Consider the following 9,118-nt stretch of genomic DNA (forward strand, 5'->3'; position numbering starts at 1 on the left):
CCTCACAATGAAAGCAAGCGATTTCAGAGCAGAAACATACGTTGAAGCCGAATAACCCTTAATGTCGAGTATTTGTTAATACAATTTGTTTATAACAATTAAATATGCAAGTTAAGAATTTTTTTATATTTCTTAACCCCTGTGCACTAAATTCAAGGGACGAGAAGTATAAGAAAAATTTTGTCTAGAAGATAAAAAATGAAATTAGAAAAATCGACATTTTTTTCGATGTTTGCATTAAAATAAAAATTAAATAAACAAAAAAATAAAAAATCTACTCTCACCATTTTCTGAAAAATTTAGTTCTGAATTTTTCAAAAAAAAAAAAAATTCTAAAATCGGTGCATAATTGCGTTCTAAATGTCATTTTGAACCTCGTTTTCCGATTTCACCCCACTGTGCAGCGCTACCATGTGCTAAGGAAGCGAGACGTGCCCAATTTCTGGCATACGCCAAATCAGTAATTTTCCAAAACTAGTGAAAAATTAAGCCACAGTAAATTACTTTCATATTTTATATCAAATCAGTATTCCCAGGGGGCAGATAAGAGCCCCTGTAAAGATCTGCGACAATTGCAGCTCGGCTCTCACATGCGGAGAACCCCTGTTAGACCAAAGGCAAGTATGCGCGCGCACGCCGGGCACGCGCGTTGCTTCGCGACACTCATCCTTCCGGGCCGACGCACAGTGGGAAAAAATGACCTTTTTGGTTTAAAATAACGTATAGCCCACAAATATTGAACGATTTGAACAAACAAGAAGTTATAAAAAAGCTGATAAGATTTCTAAGGGAGTTGCTGAGCCTGATTTTAGAATTAGGTTTTCAATTTTTTTATAAATAATTAAATATGACCAACAAAATGGCCATTTTTTCTATTTGACGTTCCCGGGGCCAGTCAATAACAGGAAAATTGTTGAAATCGCTTAAGTTGCATAGAGTTATATTAGTTAAAGATGTTCCAATATTATACAATTCACAAACAAAGTATTTGTTAAAAAAATGTTTTATACGATTTGCCATAGTTATACGATTTTTCAAGTTATATTGAAAAAAATTTGAATAAAACGATATTAGTTGAAATAAATTTGCTCTTAAGATTGTAATTGTTTATATTATAAATAAATATACTGAATAACTGCAGCAATCAGGCATTTTTCGACAGAAAAATTAGTTTTTTTCGATGTCAATTGTTTTAAATTGATAAATTTATGATAATTTTAGCATAATTCATAATTTTTTTTATTAATGTTGTGATTTAAAAAGTGTTTTAAAATAGATTTAATAAACAAATTCAATAATCAGGCGTTTGTCGACAGAAAAATGCATTTTTTTCTATGTCAACTTTTATAATTCGGAACTTTATCATAACCTCAGCAAAGTTGAAAATTAGTAAATAAATTTGATTAAATTTATTTGAAACATCATGGAATATATTAACTAAGTATGATTGATAATGAAATTTTCATTACGTTTCCAATTAAAAAGACTGACATCGAAAAAATAATAATTTTTCCATCGACAGATGCCCGAATTAAAAAAAAATTATGAAAAAATATAACAGTTTAAAAAATTATAAATTTTGCTGAAGTTATCATGAACTTTTCTAATTTCAAAGTTGACATGGAAAAAAATTTTTTTCTGTAGACAAATTCCGGATTCATGCATTTGTTCATTAAATTTGTTTGAAGAAATTATAAAATTTATCAATTTATTATGAATGTTGCTGGAATTGTCATGAAGTTTCCCAACTGAAAAGACTGGTATTGAAAAAACCGAAATTTTCTGCCGACAAATGCCGGAATAATGCATTGTTTTTATAAAATTTGTTACAAAAATGGGAAGATTAATAAAAATATTATGAATTTTGCTAAAATTATCATTAAGTTCCTAATTAAAAACAATTGACATCGACAAAAACAAATTTTCCTATCGAAAAATGCCTGATTACTGCAAGCATTTTTGTTTTTGTTTATTATATAATATTGGAACATCTTTAACCAATATTACTTTATGCACCTTAGGATTTTTTAAACAAATTTCTTTTTATTGACGAGCTATGGGAATGTCAAATAGAAAAAATGGCTATTTTTTCATCATTTGTTTATTTATAAAAAAATTAAAATCCTAATTTAAAAATGAGGATCGACAACTCTTAGAATTCTTATGAGCTATTTTTCTAGATTTTTTTTTGTTCAAGTCAGTCAATATTTGTCGGCTGAGATCCAGGCTGCGCTTGTCACCTTAATTAACAGTGCCCTAATCTGCTCCCTGATTATAATTTTAGTTTTTTTTTTGGTTTTGCTATTTCTTGCAACCAGTTAATTGTTTAACTAATGTCAGATAATCGAAAATCACTAAATTATTTATTAACTTTTGAATAATTTCACCTCTAACAGATAAAACAAATAAACGATTTAAAAAATCGATAAGACAACATTATTATTATTTGTTTTTCCAGGTTACATATAATAAAGTTCCTAAGATTGTTGAGAAAATTCAAAAAGACCTTTCTAAACTTCAGAGATATTAAATCAAAATTGCAATGAAAAAGATGATAATTTAAAAAAATGTCGAATTTTTAAACAAAACAGATAAATTTTGTAAGAAACGTGTGTCAGTTGATATTTCAATTCTAAGATATTTCCATTTAAAACAAAAAATAGTTGTACACATAAAAAAACACATTTTGTACAAAATAGTTGAATCTTCCACCAAAAAAAAGAACAATTTTTAGCCAGTTTTATTTTGAATAAAGAAAGAACATTTTTCAAAAGCGAAGAATTTTCATAAAAACAGTTTAATATTTTAACTTAAAAAGAATAGTTTCACAACAAGTAGCTAAGTTTATTTGTTTATTCAACCTAATACATGGATTTTTTAACAAGAAGATAATTTTAAACTAAAATAATGTACTTTCAAACAATAAATGACTTTTTAAACAAAATCTTTTAGCTTTAAACCATGTAGTTAAATTTTCAACCAAAAATAATAAATTTAGAAAAATATAATTCTTCGTATTTCGATCCAAAAAGATTTTAATTTTAAATGATTAAAATCAGAATGAATTAAAAACTAAATTTTAAGCAAAATAAGTGAATCCAAAACTGATAAAAGGAAACAGTTATTCTTTAAAGTAGTAGAATTCTCAAACAAATAAATTTTACTTAAAACCAAATAGTCGCAATTTTCAGAAGACTTTTCTATAAAATTGCTAACCTTCCAACCAAAAAAATGTTTCAGTCGAAAAAGAAACAACTTTAAGGCAAATTATAATATAAAGGAGAAAATATTTTTTTATGTTTTTCGAGAAAATTCAAACAGATTGTTGAAGATTTCAGAGATGTTGCAAAATAGTTTTAGCATATTCTTAATCTTTTCAAAACTTTTTAAATTCCTAGATATCTTTTAGTTTAACTGCATTTACGTCAATTTTTTTATTTCCAAGGCTATAATTTTTGAGCGCTTTAAAATATTTTTAAATATTAAAAAAAATTAATTTTTCAGAATAAAAAGTTAACTTGAATTTTCATTGCAATCTAAGAGAACAGAATTTATAATCTTAAAACTTAAGGTCTTTTAAAATCCTTAAAAAGGCTTAGAATTGTATGTTACATATTTCAAAAATCTACAATTTATGAAAAATTATTTAAAGTCTTTGAAAATTTTAAACTATTTTTAATTTCTTAAAAATCTTTGGAACGTCGTAACATCTTTTGAAATATTTGAAATTTTTCTTAAAATTTATTTAAATCATTCTAAACTTAAAAAAGCTGTCCGAAAATCTTTCAGATTACTTTTTGACATATGTTGGCATTATCAAAGCTATAAGATTATTCTTTTATAATCAAAACAGTAAATCTTTGTAATTTTTCTAGGAATGTTATTGTCACACTGAAAATGTTAAGAACATAATTAATTCGAAATACTGAAAACCCTTTAAAATTAAATTTTTTATTTGGAAATTGCAATTTTCAACTTTCACAAAGTTGTAGTTTTTAATTGAAATACTAGAAATGTAAAATTTTTAAATTTGAAGTATGTCATATTAAAAGGCAATAATGAAAATAATTTCTAAAATTCGAAACATGAAAATGAGAGCATTATCCAACCAGTTATTGAAAATTAATTTATTTTTAATTTGCTCATGTTTCAATACTTGATTGGAAAATTTCGAGAATTAACAATAATTCTGAAATAATTGTTTTAAATTACGCGATTTGAAATTTTCAATAGAAAAAGGCTTTTCAACTAAACAGTTATATTTTCAACCTTAAAGCCTTAAATCAAAAAAGTACATTTGACTAAAATAAATGACTTTTAAATGAAAAAGATAAACATTAAAAAAATAGTCGAATTTTCTGTCAAAAAAGATTTAAATGGACTTTCCACGATCAAAATATTAATTGTTAAAAAAGAAATAAGTTTCTACTACAAAAAAATTTCATTTTCAATCCAAAAAGACGAATTTTAAATAAAAAAGGATTAAAACTAAAACAGATGAATTTCAAATCAAAATAGACAAGTTTTGATTTTTAAAGTTAAACTTTCATCCAAATAAATAACAAAATATAAATATTGAACAAAAAGTAAATTTTCTACGATCTAGTTTAATTTTTTTAAAAACAGTAGAATGTTCAACCAAAAATATAAATTTTAAACAAAATAATTTAATTTTTATTCAAATAATTGCATTTTTATGCAAGAAAGATAAAAGTTCTCACACAGATGAACTTTACACTTTAAAAAAATGTTTAAGTTGAGCTTTCATCCAGAAAAGATTTCAATTCATTTTTCAACACCAAAATAATAAATATAAGCATAAAGTGAATTTTCAACGAAATAGTTAAATTTTAAACAAAACAGCAGAATTTTCAACAAGATAGTTGCATTTCTGTCCCAGAAAGATTTAATTTCTGCTGATCCAGGTGAACATTAAAGTCAAAAGGACAAACTTTTAAAAAATTGAATTTTCAAGCGAACAGTCGCATTTTTCTTTAAAAAAGATTAAATTTCTTGTAAAGTATATAAATTTAAAGAAAATAGTTAAAAAAATTTTCTAAGAAGGTAAAAATTCTACTAAAACAGAGGAATTTTTTAATTAAAAAGAGAAATTTTTATTTTTAAAGTTAAACTTTCATCTAGAAAAGATTCCAGTTTATTTTTTATCACCAGGATATGAACTTTAAGCAAAAAGTAAATTTTCTACCTTATAGTTCAGTTAAAAAAACAGTCGAATTTTCCAACAAAAATATAACATTTTACAAAATAGTTTGATTTTCATCCAAAAAGTTGCATTTTTATCCAAGGAAGATCCAAGTTGTCCTAAGACAGATAAATTTTCAATTTAAAAAAATATATATATTTTTCAGGTCAATGAAGCAAGTCATTTTAAACTTCAATTTATATTTTTATAAACTTAATTATGGGTATAAAACTATTAATTAAAAAAAAAAAATAAGGTCAGTTAAATGGTATTTTCTTCAATAAAAAACAGAATTGCATTTTTATTCCATAAAGATAAAATTTCTTCTAAAGTAAATCAGTTGAAAAAAAATATAAATTTGTATCCAAAAAAGATGAAAATACTACTAAAACAGATGAATTTTTAAATCGAAAAGACAAATTTTCAGGAAAAATAGTTTTCATCGAAAAAACATTTCAGATGGCTTATCAGGCACAAAATATGAATTTTAAACAGAAGGTTACTGTTCTACGTTAAGAGTTTCAAAAATATAAATCCACGTCATCATTTTAAATTCTATAAATTCAAGAATCGATCAATACATTTAAAAATTTGCAAAGCTATATAATTTTAAGCAATTTTAAGCTATAAAAATTAAATATTGAACGATTACATTTTTAAAATAATTTTTTAACGTTTTTCAGAACTTCTACACATCTTTTAAAACTATTCAAATTTGCCTAATAATTTGTTCTAACAATTTATTTTAAATCCTGCCAAATTAAATAAATTTTCTTAAAATCTTTCTGATTCATTTTTGTTATTTTTGTAAATCTTTCTAAATATTTAAAAATATTCTTTAAAAACTAATTTTTCAAAATGAAAAATTATTTTCAATTTTCCTAGAAAATGTTTTTTATTCTTTTGAACCATTTCATAATTATCAAAAAGCTTCTAATTTTTTTTCGAAATCTGCTAAAATCTATAATATTTGGTTTCAAATTGGGTCATGGACTATTTGCACCGAAATTTCGAAACGAAAAGCCGGACTTCGTCGGTACGAGTAAACACTTCATTTGCATTATTTGGATAGGCATTCAAGTGTTATTTATACATAAAAATTCAACAACTTGACTCACAAATTAAATTTTTGTTATATAGAAAAATAAAATTTTAACTTTGCGAGTTTAGCTTTTTTTTGTTGTTAAGTTTTGAATATTTAATTTATTATTCCTGATTTTTAATTTAATAAAAGCCTTATATATATATTTTTTTGTTGTTGCTGTAAAATCAATTATTATTCACTCTTCCAACCTAAAGTGCAATTCAATTTTAAAAATCAATAATTAGTTTATTTTCCCAGTTCATCAACTAAAAATGTTTTTAGAAAACATCTTCGATATTAAACGCCTCTGATTTGTAATTTTTTCAGTCTTTAAAACTGCATTTTAAAATTCTTAAAATTAAAACGTACGCTTTTAAATTTTAAAATCTTAAATAGAAAATTTGTTAAAAAAATATTTTCGAATTGAGCATTCTAAACTAAATGGTGTGAGAAATGAAACAGATCACAATTTAGCTAATTATTGAAACAAAACAAGAAATGGTTGAAATTAAAGTGAAACAGATTTTTTTCTCGAAAAATTTGTAAAATTCCCAAACAAAAAATAAATTCACTTTTATTTCCCGGGTTTTCCCGGTCTCATAAAATTCCTTGTCATTTTCTGGTTTTCCCGGTCCAGCGGCCACCCTCTGATTATACGCGGTACTCTGCACGGGTTTTACGGTGATTTTTCTTGTGCACTACAAAAAAGAACTATTGATTATACTAAGTGAATTTTACTAGTGATTATAACCAAACTATGTAGCATTGAATAAAAAGATATTACTAACAGTAATCCACTGTATTATAATTTTATATTTAGTAGTCATGCTACTGTTGCTTCTAGAAAAAATGCAAACTACTTGCAATTTTATCAGAATTAGGGATTAAAAAAAATGATTTCTTTCAATCTACACTGTTAAAAATCTTTGGAATTCTACAAAATTTCTACAAGACTCCTGCAATATAAGCATAAGGAAAAATTGCAAAAATCTGTATTGGAATGTTGAAATTGCAGTTAGATTCGAAATATTTCCAGTGTGTGAATTTTAAATCGATAGTTCTATTCTCAATCAATTTATAAAGTTCTTGATTCGTTTTTAAATCAAAATAACTCACCTAAAATATTTTTGCAAAATTTTTTTTTATTATTAGCAATCAAAGTTCTGGATCATTTTTTTTCAAAAATAGATTATTCGTGAACGGTGCAACGAAATTCAATAATTCAGTTATGAAAATTTTTTTACGAAGTATACTTTACGCTAAAAAATTGTTCGGTTGTAAAAAGAACGGATTATAATATTATAATTTTCTTTATAATATTAACAAGAATAGTATTAGGAGCAATCTTTTTTTATTAAAATATTGTTCCATTCAAGTTCCTTGCACCAAAACTTAACAAAACGTTAAATTATTGAAAATTATATCAAATACATTTTCAACAAATAATTTATTTATACAAAATTTTTTGGTTATTGTATCATGATGGAATATCTTTATATAATGTAAATCTATGAAACGTGCACCATCCAGCTTTACAATACATATATTAGAGCGTTTGTAAGACGAAAATTCTATACAAGGAAGTCACGGAATTAATGTAATTGACCAAATTCAAGGGATTTCCCGCATTCATGAAATTCACGGAATTTATACGGAACTGAACGAATTCGCGAAATCGTTGGAATTCGTGGAATTCATGTAATTCACAGAAGTCACGGAATTTGTAAAATTCACGGAATTAGTGAAATTCAAGGAATTGAAGGAATTGAAGAAATTGAAGGAATTCACTAAAATCGTGGAATTAAAGCAGCTTACTGAAATCACGGAATATAATTGCATTGTAGAATTGGAAAAATTCATCTAATTCACAAAATTCATGGAATTTGTGATATTCATGAAATGGATGTATACGCGTAATCTATGTAATTCATGGAATTCAAGGAATTTATTGGCATCAAGGACTTCAAGGAATTCAGTGAAATCACGAAATTCACTTGCATTGCGAAATTAAGGGAATTAATTGAATTAATAGAATGCACAAAATGCAAGTAAATTACGGAATGGACGAAATAAGCTTAATTTATAGAATTCACGAATATCATGGAATTCACGAAATTCATGGAACTTCAGGAATTCGCGGAATTCACGGAATAGTTGGAGTTTACTGAATTCATGGAAATCAAGGAATTCACTGAAATCACGGAATTTATTATTATTATTATTATTATTATTATTATTATTATCCCCACTTGGGTCCATTAATAGCCAAGGTCTTTGTTTCAGGCGTCATTCACTCTACTGACACTCTTTTATTAACTATTTGCCGCCATAATTTCCTGTCCTGGCATACTTCTCTAACTTCTTTTATGTCCATGCATTTTTTCATGCAGGCTCTCGTGTTTCTGTGACTTCTTATGTCTCTTCTAAGTAGGGTCTCATTCACACATTCTAATCATTCTTTCCGCGGTCTGCCTCTGGGCACGCTGCCATTTACTTTACCTTGATACACTTGTTTCGTAAGTCGTTCATTTGGCATTCTCTCAATGTGTCCGAACCATCTTAACCGATTTCTTTCCCATGTGTCTACTAGCGTCTCTTCTGCACCACATTCTTTTAGAATTATCTCGTTACTTACTTTGTCCATTAGGGTTTTCCAGCTTATTATGCGCATGAATCTCATGTCAATTGCGTTAATTTTACTCTTATCTTTTTCTTGATAAGTCCATGTATCGCTAACGTATAGTACAGTCGGTACAAATATAGAATTATGTATTGCCATTTTAGCTTTATTTGATATATTTTTACTTCTGATAAGGGGACCTGCTCTACCA

General features: G+C 26.0%; 1 protein-coding gene across 6 annotated transcripts in view; it reads right to left on the reverse strand.

Moving 5' to 3' along the window:
- Positions 1 to 9,118, reverse strand: part of LOC117168895 (CD151 antigen-like) — a 1,043,984-nt gene that overhangs the window by 90,413 nt on the left and 944,453 nt on the right. The gene's annotated exons all lie outside the window — the stretch shown is intronic.

This window comes from Belonocnema kinseyi, chromosome 3 (genome assembly GCF_010883055.1).
Source record: "Belonocnema kinseyi isolate 2016_QV_RU_SX_M_011 chromosome 3, B_treatae_v1, whole genome shotgun sequence".
NCBI classification, from domain to species: Eukaryota; Metazoa; Arthropoda; class Insecta; order Hymenoptera; family Cynipidae; genus Belonocnema; species Belonocnema kinseyi.